This window comes from Pseudonaja textilis, chromosome 1 (genome assembly GCF_049901715.1).
Source record: "Pseudonaja textilis isolate UNSWEBS1 chromosome 1, rPseTex1.2, whole genome shotgun sequence".
Classification (NCBI taxonomy): Eukaryota; Metazoa; Chordata; class Lepidosauria; order Squamata; family Elapidae; genus Pseudonaja; species Pseudonaja textilis.
Window position 1 is genome coordinate 156,056,644 of NC_141990.1, and position 13,498 is coordinate 156,070,141.

At 38.7% G+C, this 13,498-nt stretch overlaps 1 long non-coding RNA gene across 2 annotated transcripts in view; it reads right to left on the minus strand.

Annotated features, from left to right (window-relative positions):
- LOC148127884 (uncharacterized) overlaps positions 1-13,498 on the minus strand; it is a 114,434-nt gene that overhangs the window by 33,663 nt on the left and 67,273 nt on the right. For both annotated transcript variants that reach the window (XR_015740673.1, XR_015740672.1), the window contains exons 2-3: positions 9,999-10,315; positions 2,348-2,479 (exon numbers count right to left, since the gene is read on the minus strand). This is a non-coding gene — a long non-coding RNA (uncharacterized LOC148127884). The remainder of the gene's footprint in view (positions 1-2,347; positions 2,480-9,998; positions 10,316-13,498) is intronic.

The window sequence follows — 13,498 nt, forward strand, 5'->3', positions numbered from 1 at the left end:
ATATTTCTTACTAATCAAAATTTTTGCCTTTAAAAAAAAACAATAGACAAAACATACATAACATAGAACATAAAAAACCTCATTTCTGAAAGCTGCTTAATCCCGGGTTAAAACTCTTCGCACAGACACAAATTCAAAAACAATATTTACTTTATATGTCAATCCATATCTTATTACCATTTTCAATTTTCTGTATAACTTCTTCCCTCTTTTATCTTTCTTAATTATATTTTGTTTATCTTATCTCAATACAATTCATAGTACTTAACATTTTTTGTCTGTTCTTTTACAGTTATCCATTCATCTTTTTTCTTTAAATATACTTCTCCTGTACACTAATTGGAGTAACACCTTTAACTCTTTTCCGTAACTTCACAATACTTAATATAACACTTAAATTATATTGAAATTCTGGTTAGTACATTCTAAAATTACACAAAAAACTTTATAAGAAAAGCAAATAGGCTAGAATTACAAAATGTAAGCCTATAACCCACCAAAGATACCATAAAAGAGCAAATCATACATACTAATACACATTCTACTCTGAATACACATAGAAAATCACACTTTTATGTACCTTCCAGAATCCCTTTTTCAATTAAATTTACCCATTGTCTCTAAATAGATTTTGTTTCTTAGAATCTTGCTTCCCAGCATTAAGGTTTTTCATCCCCTCCTTTCTCATTTGTTTATTTTTCTCCTTGCCCTTTTTTTCCCCTTGTCTCTCCTCCCCCCTTTTCTTCTTCTGCTTACTCACTTTCTGTTGTTTTCTAACCTTATATCCAGCTTTCATCTCATTTTTCTCTTTTTGGATTGTTTTCTCTACCCTTAAGATCCCCTTTTTCTTTTCCTCTTCCTCCTCCTCCCCAAAGTAAACCCATTGCTCATCCAAAATGGCTTCTTCTTCTTCTTTGTTCCAGTCATCCTGCTGCGTAGTGAATTTTTCATAAGTGCATACCGCCATTTCTAAAAATTGAAAAAGAGTGCCCAAAGAATCTTTTCCATCTTGCTCTTCTTTCTTATATTTTTGGTATTGAGTTTTTAATTCATCCAAAAGCAATGCCATCCTGAAGAGAAAGATTTCTTCAAAAACAACCACCCAAGTATTTTTAATGAAGAGTAATTCCAAAAGAATTCCAAAGTCACTAAGAAGTCCAAATAACTGTTTCTTTCAATACTTTTTTTTACCTTCTTCAATTTCTCTTTGTGGGGTTACTGATTGATCAAAAGGTTCCCATTAAAATGTATCTTTCTTTAAAATTCTAGGTAGTCTCCTTTTTTTTCGAGCTCTGCTCCAAAAAGTTTTTTTTCCTCTCCCCCCACTTACAACAACAATTTCCCCTTAAACGCTCAGAAATCCATACCTCCAATGCGGGCTTTCCAATTTCTGAGGGTGTTAAGTCCAAAGTCCTTTCTCTGATAATTTTCAAGTTAAAATACCTTCGGTGCCCAATGCATTTTCCAGTTCTGCATTTAATGTTTCTGTGGGGTGGGAGAGTAAGTAGAAAAAAAAGGTTTCCCTTAGCAGCTTTCTCCGCTGCTCCTCTCTTCTTAGGGATACAATGTATCTTTCAGGCAATAAACAATTCCACTCCAGGGTTTTAGAAGCTGTTATTTTCCCGGCGCAGCCAATACTTTCACTTTTGGATCTTCCTTCTCCTTCTTCCTCCAGCGCAATCTTTTCCAGCTGCCAGCTTCTTTGTGGCAGCCATCACTGACCACCGCTGCACCGCCTTGAGAAAATGAGGTTAAGCTGGGTGAGGAGGGGGTCTGCGGAACTCCCAAACCCCTTCCCAGATCCTCCCTATCTTCGGCTGCCTCTACAGGACAGCCTTATCCTCCAAATCCATCTGGATTGGAGGCACCAAGACGGCGAGCCCAGCAGGGATCGCGGAGAAACGCAAACCCCTGCTGTCGCCGAAGCCTGGCAACCCGGAAGTTTGCCATGAAGGGCTTTAAGGGTGACAACAGCACCTTGAATTGCACCTGGAAGCAAATCGGCAACCAATGCAGCTCCCTGAGGAGAGGTGACACATGTGTACACCAAGGACTACACAAAACCATGTGGGCCACTGCATTTTGAGCCAATAACAGTGATTTCAACCAATAATAATGATTTATTTTAAAATATTGTTACAAAGAATACAGTCAGATAATATGTCTGAACATATTAAAATAATATGAAAGAAATACCTCTGTATGGCACAAACTCCAGCAATGAATGAAACTACCTAGCATCTTTTATTCCCCTGCTTGTTTATGCTTCCCAAATATGTATTTTGGAAAAAATACATTTAAAAACTTACTGGGGTGGTTACATTTAAAGAATATATATTATGGGTACCTGTTGTGACTCCGGAGTTGGAATCTGTTCCGTTGGCAGATGGGAGCTCAAGCGAAGAGGAAATGGCAGTAAATTATGAGCTGGCTCTGCTGAGCGATTTGGATTGCAGTCAGGATGAGGAAATGGATGTAACTAGGAGAAATGAACCTGATTTAATAGAGCTGTCAGGACCTTCGACCTCCTCTGATTCTTCTCCTCTGGCTGAGCAACAGCCGGGAATAGCTAACCAGGAACACTTGCAAGACTTTTCTAGTGGGGAGGAGTCTTTGGAAAGAACCTGGCTAGATGTGAGAAACAGACGTAAGATGAGGCGTCAATCACAATTAGGAAGGAGGAGTCAAGCCAGTGACTAATTAAGGAGATTAACACGCCCTCATAGAGGATAAAAGGAAACGGCTTGGCTGGCGAGCTTTGCCAGAAGCAAAGTGATTTATGGGAGTGAACACACGGAGAGGGAGAGAACTCTTTGAGGCTTTGGGATTTATAGCCACGTCAGGTTTGCCGGACAGAGTTTGGATTTATTGCTGAGGACTGGAAACCCTTCCACAGTCCTTTTGGGAAAGTTTGCTTTTTGGTTTGTGAACTACTTGTTTCGTTTTGCCCTCCTGCAATTAAAGGGGAGACATGACAGGTACCTATGTTTTTAAAAATCTACCTTGGTTACATACAAAACTCTAAACTAGGCAAAAATGAAAACAGTAGCAAAATACAATATATGAATACAATAAATATTTCAACATATATTGAAAAACACACACCAACATTTGATGGAACAAAATGACATATTCTGACATCTTCCCATTTTTCATCCTAAGTAATAACACTGCAATCTTGTCTTAATTATATAATATATGCTCTTCAATACATAAAATGAAAATTCAGAAGTAAAGCAGATGTTAGAAAGAAGATGTAATCCCAGAGGCATCTTTTTCTGTTGTTCAAATACCATCAGAAAACTTAACCAGCTATGTCCTCATTGAGAAAGGAGGCAGTTTGGATTCCCAGCTCCAGTGTTCACTGAAGCAACCTATTGTTTCAAAGTACATTTCTTTTTACAAATGTTAGCTATGACCAACAGAGCTGGGAAGGAATTTCTGTGTTCAGAGTTACTTTCATCAGGGTGGCTTTTTCCCCTCCCTTTGGCCCTCTGTAGAGAGATAAGAAAGACTGACAGCTGTTTAGTTTGTTCACATTAATGTTTATTCACAAACACAAAGTTGTGTTCTTTAAATCCACCCTCAACTCTTTTTGGTGCCAGGTTCATTTGGGTCAAATTTATAGGAAAGTAGGCCTGTCACTAAGAGTTTTCTGTTATAGACTTTAAGTCAGAGTTTTAAAGTTCTACACCAATCCTGGGGCTTGCACATGTCCAAAGTACATTTCTGGTCATATGAAATAACTACAAATGATGTATATTATGGAACTCCCAAGACACCTTCAGTGTTATGCAGCATGTGCACTAGGAAAACAGAAAATACTTCCTTATTACCCTTCTCATGTTAAAATCTCTCTCCCTTTCTCTCTCTCTCTCTCTCTCTCTTTCTCCCTTCTTCCCCCTCTCTCCTTGTTTACTTGTTTGCTTACATATTTGCATAGTTTCAATGTGATCATAACTTCACATCTTCTTTATAAAACGAATTCTAAAAAAGTCACCATTGTTATAATTCATAAAACAACTATAACATCTAAACGAGTCCCCTGCCCGTTTGATAAGAAATATAGATGCTAATTTCCAGTTGGAAAAGCCACATATTAGAGAAACAAGTCTTCGAATAACACAGTTGGAAGGGATCTTGGAGGTCATCTAGTCTAACCCCTGCTCAAGCAGGAGAGTCTATTCCAAATATTAGCCTCTACCTAGGATTGAACTCACAGCCTCCTGATTGTGAGGTGAGAGTTCCACCTATTAATTTCTTTCCAAAGGGGGATTACAGTCAGGGCAAGCTGGAGCATGGAGAGAACCATTCCAGGTAGTCAAGGCCCTACCAGATAGATGTTCTAGTCCCAACTGCTTTCACCTCATGAACCAAAGGAATCTGGAAGATCCCCTTTCAAGTAGGCCAGCCAGATTCAAATGGGAAGAAATAGTTCATAGGATCCCGCATGAAAAAAGTGGGGGAAGATTTCATAAATAGGCTTAAACTTGAACTAAACTTGAATGTTTCATAGCCTTCCACAAACTCTGAGCTTCTGCATCCTTCCTGTACAATTTTTCCATTTCTCCCTTATCCCTAGTCTGGTAATGGTTTCCTATTTTCTAATATGTTACATCTTCATTGGCATATAGGCTAAATTCAAATTTCATAAAAATAAAACTCTCCCATTATCACAGGCTTCAGATAGTTTCCAAGCCACAGTTGTTGCATGGATTTTTCTGCTCATTGCTTTTGGTAAGAACACCCTATAAGAAGTTTTCAATCATTTTTTTCTTCTTTCAGAATTACATATTTGGTAAGACTGAAAGCATAGCAATTTAGCTTTTATCTTGGCCCCTGGAAAAAGAAGTTACAGAAAATGAAACTACACCTGTTCAAATGCTATTCAGTCTAGCCATTCAGGGCTTTTCTCCTCACATGTCAAAGTAGGTGAAGTCTGTTTTAGAAGCAATGCCTTCTCTACTTCTGTGAAGTGTAGGAAGAATGTTCTTATCAGCCCAGAGCAGCTCTCTAACAGTTGTTCAGTCTATGCAGTAGGAGTAGTACGGGCACAATAATCATGAACTTGTTGCAAATATTCTCCTTTGCAGTATATATTAGATATATGTATTTAATATTTGTTTAGGAGGCAGGGCAACCTTGTAGACAGTTCTGAAAGTTCATTAGAACAACCAGGTTTCAAACTCTAAGTATCCACTGAAAGTTTTCAAGAATTAGATGAACTAGACAGGTTTATTTTTTATCTAGCTGTTATCTATTTCCCTGAACATAGCTCCCTGTTTCCTCCCAGGAGTTGACAAAAATGTCTAAATAACTGGCTTCACTTTCCTGAGATGGACCATTGATCCTAAAATACCACTACTGCTCCTGTCATACAATTTTTTTTTTCTGAGGGGAAGAGCTTCCTTCTCTAGATTAGAACTGAATATGGCCTATAGAAATCTGGGGATTTAATTTAATTATGGCAATTTACACCAGAAAAAAATGTATGTGCATCATGAATGCATTTCTGCTATTTTTCTATTTACGATGCCCACAAAGGCTATCAACAGTTCCATAACACTAGGTTAAAAGCTGATAGCAAGAAAAGAAATAGTGTAGTAAGAAAACTTGTTTCTGTCTGAATTCAAATCAGCAAAATTTTGTTACTTGAACTCCCAAAACCCTCCTATGATAATGGGCTGTAGCAGAGATTAGGAGTCAAAGCTGGAAGAAAGCAAGAAAGGAACTTTAATTGTAAAGCTGGTTGTTGTATTTGTATATAACTTCGCTTTAATGTTTTAACTTGGTAATACTATTAAGTTTTTGAAAAATTATATCTAAAACAGAAAAGTAAATGGCTGCTTTGACAATATGTAACCATCTGTGTGAAGAAGAGAATGGAATCAAGCTATATGCATAACCAATTCAGTTAACCGTCTGGCAGTTGATATGAATTTGTTTGATTTGGGTCGTTAATGGCTCAGCGCTTCAGTGCATTTCTTCTGAATGGGGCAATCAATTTAACTGATGAAAATAAAGCAGCTATGGAGACCAATGACCAAGGATTTGAAAGGAAAGGGTTGTCCTTGCTTAGTGACACTTGCCAATTGGAGTGGAGGCATTCACTAACATTTACCGGTTGTCATCTCTTCTCCCTTCACAAAGTGGAAAACATTTAGCTTTGAGGCAAAGCAAGCCTCAGGATACATTTGCTGCAGACTGGGGAAGCATTGAGCATGCCATGCATTCCTGTTATTTTGAAAAGGTAAGTAGATTCTGCTTATGCTGGGTCAAGCATGAATTGCTGACCAGCCTACTGTGAGGACGGAACATGGAAACATCTCTGGAAACTGGAGTGAAAAGAAACTAAAATAGATTCTAATTCCAAAGTAGCATTGGGATTTAGAGCTAGTTTGATGAAGTGATGGACCAGGAATGGGGAGGTTTAGTCCTAATCCCACTTAATCATGGAAGCCAATGGGAGATCTCTGGGCCAATCACTCTCTCTCAGCCCTAGGAAGAAGGCAAGGCCAGCCAATTTCAAAAATGTTGCAGGGAAAACCACATGAATGTATCTGTATAGTCACAAAGAAAGTGAAGGGGCAGGGATGATGATGGGTGGAGAAAGCTTTGGAATTATTGCACAAATAGCAGCAAGAATGCCCTTGACCTAGTATGTTATGTAACTTTTATGAGTCTGTGGGTGAATTGGCAGACAAAAGAAGTTTTGTTAACTATCTGAAGGATTACAATATGAATTGGGTTATCATATGCCACTCCCATGGCAGTTAGAAGCTTTGCAGTTTTATTGATCCTTTTAAAAGAGAAAAGCTGAACCTGAGAGGCTCGTGTAACTGACAAGTCATTAGGTATGTGGCTCTTCAGTTGAAGAAAACAGGGGAATCCAGAGAGTCATGTCATACTTCAATTCTCCATTAATTCATTTCATAAGAGTAATCTACACTAGAGACTTGTTAATTACTATTAGCTCTAGATCTCTGTTAGATCTCTGTTAGTTATTATTAGCTCTACTATTAGCAAGGAGCTGCTAATACAGTTCTACAGAGGAATTGCTGAATCTGTCATCTGCACCTCTGTAACTGTCTGGTTTGGTTCTGCAACCCATCAGGACAGACACAGACTTCAGAGGATAATTAGGACTGCAGAAAAAACAATTACTACCAACCTGCCTTCAATCGAGGACCTATTGCACGAGTCAAAAAGAGGGCTGTGGAAATATTTACAGACCCCCTCACATCCTGGACATAAACTGTTGCAACTCCTACCTTAAAAATGACACTACAGAGCACTGCACACCAGAACAACTAGACACAAGGGCAGTTTTTTCCCAAACACCATCACTCTGCTAAACAAATAATTCCCTGAACACTGTTCAACTATTTACAAAGTGTACCCTGCTATTACTGTTAATTTTCTCATCACTCCTTATCACCCATCCCCTCCCACTTGTGACTCTATGACTGTAACTTTGTCGCTTGTATACTTACGATTTATATTGACTGTTTCCTAGTATGATTTGATTGCTTACTGCTTATCTATCACTATTATTAAGTGTTGTACCTGATGATTCTTGACTCTTCACAAATGTATCTTTTCTTTAATGTACACTGAGAGCATTTGCACCAAGACAAATTCCTTGTGTGTCCAATCACACTTGGCCAATAAAGAATTCTATTCTATTCTATTCTATTCTATTCTATTCTATTCTATTCTATTCTATTCTATTCTATTCTATTCTATTCTATTCTCTAGCAATGATCATCCATCAGAATGGGGCTTAGTGGTTGGCTTTCAGCCCCGGATCTATCTTGATTCAGATTTGGGGCTGCCACAAGGGAGGATGGATAACTGCGGGAATGAAAGAGTAGTGAGAAGGAAGGATAGCCACAACAACATTCTTTCACCAGAGTTCAAGGTCATGTCCCTGGAGTTTGGAGGGGAGTGACTGGACTTGGCAGGAATTCAGAATGGAGATGGTTTGGAGAGTGTGACTTGAGGGTCATCAGTAAGGAGCTGAGTGTGGGTTTTAGTGCAGCAGGGGAAAAAGCGGGAATTCAGATCTGGGTTTTCCCCAGATGTGCCAATATGACTTCTCTAATAAATTCTTATTTGGATGGACTTTGTCTCTGAGTGCTGAATTTGAGATGGAGGGTTTGGTTGGAACGCTGTGTGAAATTGAAAGCCCACAGTGCAGTACCCCTCTACATATGCACCCTACATTAGAATTCAGTCATTCCATTTTGAGGTTAATGTTATTATTACCTACTCTCCTACCAATTAATGGTGCTGATATAAATCTTTACTCTGAGAAGGTGGAGTAGTAGTAAAGGTCAGTTGAAAGAAGAGAATCCTCAACAATATGTCTATGAGAAATGACAGGTTTTGCAAACATGTCCTTTCATTTCCTGAGGCTTTAATTCATCCCTACCAAGAATTTATGCATAGCATACACATAGAGTCTCATTGTCTGTTTATAATTGTTTAAATATGGATGTCTTGTGAGAAAAACAATTGTTATAATGCCCCTTCTGTCAGTGTGTTGCAACACTGCAGGCAAGTGTATAAGTGCTGGAGTTTGCATTATGTTAAGTTGAACCTTTTGTCCTTTTGATGAAGCATCCAGATTCAGCACATGTTTCTGTGCCTAGACAATTAATATGACTAATAATGCAAATAGTGGATATTTTGCTAATAAGAAAATATCCCCTTCCCTTTCTTTTACCATCTGTGATCCATCTTTCTTTTATCTGAAAGGAACAAATATGCAAAGCATTGTATGATTCAATAAGCAAAGAATTTTGGATATAACATAATGCTTGAACAATGGGAAAACATGTAGAGAAAAGGTTTTAAATTTATAATCTAAAAGAATTTTTTAATAAAATGATGTACTGTTTGTATCTAACACAGGACAAATTGTCAAGAATGTACAAAGATACTTATTGGAAATGTAAAGGTAAAGAAAGAACTTTTTACCATTTATGGTGGATAACAAAGCAAAAAAATATTAGAGCAGGATTTACATCTTAATACAGAAGATTCTTAAAGTGAATATAAAGATAAAATCACAGACTTTTCTTTTAGGCTTAATGGATAAGGAACTTGAAAAAAATTAGAACTTTGATATTACAAGTATTGACATCAGCAAGAATACTTATGCAGAGAAATGGAAGGATACTTTGGGTCCCACAATGGACGAACGACTGAAAAATTTGATAGAGTTAGCAGAGATGGCTAAATCGACTGCTTTGATTAAAGAAAAGAATGCAATTAATTTTGTTTCTCTTTGGAACCACTTTTGGACTTTGTGTTTGAGATGGAAAAAATGAAACTTTAATTTTAAGTTTTGCTAATTAGATAGGCTTGTTGTTACAGAATTATAGCAATAGTTATAAAATTATGACTTGAAAAGTTAGAAGAAGGAAAAAACTCCAAGAGCTTAAGAAGACGAGCAGAGGCCCTGTAGACTTGGAACACAATCAAAATGCAGATAGTCCTTGGGTTACGACAGATCACTTAGCAGTGGTTCAAAGTTACGATCCCCCCAAAAGTACTTAGGACACAGTCCCAAAGATATGAATGTTGCAGCACCATAGCAGTCATTATTTTTTTTATTTTTATTTTTATTTATTGCTTACAAGATAATAGGTATAAGTATAAACATAGTTATGAATACATGAAATGGATACACATAAGAAAAATAAAACAAGCAATAGGACAGGGATGGTAGGCATGTTGGTGTGCTTATGCACGCCCCCTACAGACATCTTAGGAAAGGGGTGAGGTCAATAGTAGACAGTCTAAGGTTAAAGTTTTTGGGGTTTGTGGAAGAAACCACAGAGTCAACCACATCATTCACCGTTACAAACAACCACAGAGATACTGCAGTATCCCCTCTGCCTATTCCCCTCCCTCCAGGGATCTAACAGGCACTGGCACTGCTATGCTAGCCCACCAACTCCTCCCCACCCCATTACCAATCACTCACTTACCTATTGAAGATCCAGAGTTCCAAAGCAGGCCAACCACTCCTTCGATTTCCTCAAACAAGTTGTCTCCTCTTCAGCTTCTCTGCTATGGGGTTGGCACAACAGCATGGTTTCTTTGCCTGCTCCCAGTGCTCCAAGGGTGGGGTGAGCATGCCTTGCTCGGTTTGGCTGACTCACTGAGGCTACCTGTGCAGGACAACTGATCTGCTTTTGGAGCACCGGGGCAGCAATTGCGCGCTCCTTGAAACCTTCCTTCTCTTTGCAAAAGCTTTTGACGCAGCGAACAGAGGCCTGAAGGAGCCCAATCTTCTGAAGGAGGCCTGAAGGATCAGACAAAGAAACCTTAGCAGAGAGGCTGGAGACAAGAAAGGCTGTTTGATCAAGATCTTCGAAGGGTAAATGGGTCTCCAGAGGCCCAGTGCCTGTGGAGATCCAGTGAGACAGGATGGGGCGGGGAAGCATGAGATATCTTAGTGGGTCGGGGTCAGAAATACCATGGTCTTCCCCACCCTGAGATAGGTGAAAGATGAGGTGGAATTCATCTGGGTAACCTGGAAAATTTACTAAGTGGAGCATAATAACCATATCACAAAGGTCCCTACAGAATTCACACTTCAACAAGACATGCCCAGGGATGCTTTTCAGAGGAGTTGTAGTAAACCTATGTTCTAGCAAAGCAGATGGGGGAACTATTTGGCTTGAGAGAAGGCTCTATAGTAATTATTAGATGGTTCCAAGGTGGCAAATTATTATAATAATTTTTGGGCTACAGGCTTAGATTTAGGGCAGATTGTCACTGCACCCATAAGCTGCTAATATCCCGTGCTAATGACAGCGCAACTGTAAGGAGGCTTAAGAAAATCTTGTATGGACTGAAATACTTTGCAACCAGGTAGAAGCTCCAAGACCTTATTTATTTTGTTATACATACCTCTCTAGTTAAGAAGAGGCCATTGTCATTGGTTCATTCAGTAGCACCTGCTTCCAAATCAAATTAAATTTAGCAAGAATACTGAGGAAGCCATTGCAATCTACACTTTAGCTAGACCAACCTCCAGCTACCAGCAGCTTTAGAGGTACACTCAAGAATCTGACATACTGTTTTCAGGAACTGGAGTGTTGTTTCTGACAATGTGGTTGGGATATGGTTTTGAGCACCATATAAAACTGAACCTATGACTCAGATTCTAATAGTTTGATGGCAGTGGGCAAAAAACTGTTTTCTTTTGAGTAGAAGACAATACAATACCAGCAGCGCTTCTTTCTCAAAGTATGATTAAGAGTGTGTATCAGATTCAGCTGAATCCCAAACAGTTCTGGATGATTTTGGATTGATTTGGTGGTGGCATGAATCAAAGTGGGATTCTTTGAAGAAGATTAATTATCAGTTTTCCTGAAACTGCAGGAGTTGAGTTTATGTAAACAAAGATGAAGGAAAGGAGATTTCTCCATATATATGATAGAAGTATTGTAGAGTTAGTTTACTTTTTATTAGTTTTGTTTGTTAAATGTTTGCCTAAATCTGTGAGGATTTGTAAAAGTGTAACATGGCTGCTTAGCTAAGAAATACTGGATATTGATATTCTACTTTCTATGCCAAAATATGTTTCACATCTGTTTTTCATTCAGGTCCTGTTTTATGATTCTCATTCTATGAAGAAACAAATAAGGAAAACAGTCTTACACTTCTTTTCATTACTCATCAGTCTGTAACCTCTTTGCCTTTTTTTAAAAAAACACACAAGTTTCTTACTTATGATGTGGATGATTTGCCAAAGGACTCCCTTCAAAAAGCAACCACTTTGATAAGCTTTGAATAGAATAACAGAGTTGGAAGGGACCCTGAGGTTTTCTAGTATGACCCCTGCATAAGCAGGAAACCCTATACCATTTTGGACAAAGGCTATCCAAGCTTTTCTTAAAAACTTCCAGTGTTAGAGTATCCACAATGATGTTGGCAGCAACAATTATATTGGCAGCAGCAAAACTGTGTCCTTTTCAGTGGAGGATTGCAAAACACAGCTGCAGCATTGCTAATCTCTCTTTATTACAACATAAAGAGTATATTTTGTTAATTCTGATTTTATTCCCTGTTCCTCATTCCCAGTGCTTTAGTCTACATTTGAAAACCATTAAGGGGTAGAAAATACATGTACCATGAAATATTTTTTTATATTATTTCATAAATATCAATCCTAAATCCTAAAAGCCTTTCCATTCACTTAAAAAGGAACTGATTTTCCAGACTCTTCTTGTAACATTCATTAGTCATTAAAGAACAGGAAAGCTGACCCTCCAAATTATGTTCTAGGTCAGGGGAAGCACACTGGATTTGACCTTGAGACTTTACTGTTGTTAGATTGCCAACAACTATGCAACTTATATATTGGCTATATTTGGGAGTATCTAGAGACTCATATGCAGTCAGTTTAGACCTTAACTTAGTTTGTGGGCAGTGGTGGTATTCTACTGGTTCAGCCTGGTTCTGCCAAGCCGGTAGCGACAATGAGCAGCGGAGACTGAATCGGTTCTCTCTGCCACTCTGCTGTGGGCCCACCTGCCTGCCCAGGCTCCCATACTAACCTTTATGTCCTGCTTTGGAAGCACATCTGCCTTACGTGGCACAGCAGATTGTCGCGCGGCAGCTGCTGAAGCGACAGGGGGAGTGCAGGATTGCAAAAGGCGAGTTGGAAAGCCTCTGCGCCAGCGCAAAGTGTGTGCATGCAAAGTGTCTGTGTGCATGCAAAGTGTGTGTGCATATGCAAAGTGTGTGTGCGCATGCAAAGTGCGCCTACCAAGCCACATCCACCGAACCAGTGGCAAACATTTTTGAAACGCATCACTGTTTGTGTGTGTGTTTATGTGGGGTGGTGGTGGTTCAAAAATGACTAACAATTCACAATAGCCCTAACACAACATTAGGCAAAATCCTTTGGTCATCCTAGCTCTGCTAGAAGATTTGTTGTTCCTTCAGATTTTACTACTAAAATGTAGAAACCAGGAATGGATTTTTGAGGGCAAGACTGTGAAAGTCTTTCACTGTGATAATTCAGCAATTATCCTATGCTTTCAAGGATCATTGAAACTGTTTCACAGATGTTTAAGAAAAGTTATCTAATGAAGCAAGCAGCTATCTTATATTAAGAACAGCAGATATGGAACTCTTGAAACAAACTCTTTTACATAAAACAGATCTATAATTCTAGTGTTTATCATTATACTTTGAAAATCCTTCTTATCTTCCCTGCAAATGAGAAAAATACAACATTCAGTGCACTTTGGGTCCCATCAATTAAGAAATAATATCTAGCAAGAGCCAGGAATTGGGCCTTCTCTGTCACAGGACTTCTGCTCTGGAATAATATCCTCCCAGAGATCCACATGGCTCCTATATCCTGATGGCATTCAGGAAGCTAATGAAAACCTCTTCTGGGTCTTGGGAAGATTGAAGGTTTAGCCCTTGTTGATTTTTTCTTTTTGCTTATTTGTGGGTATCTTGTGAA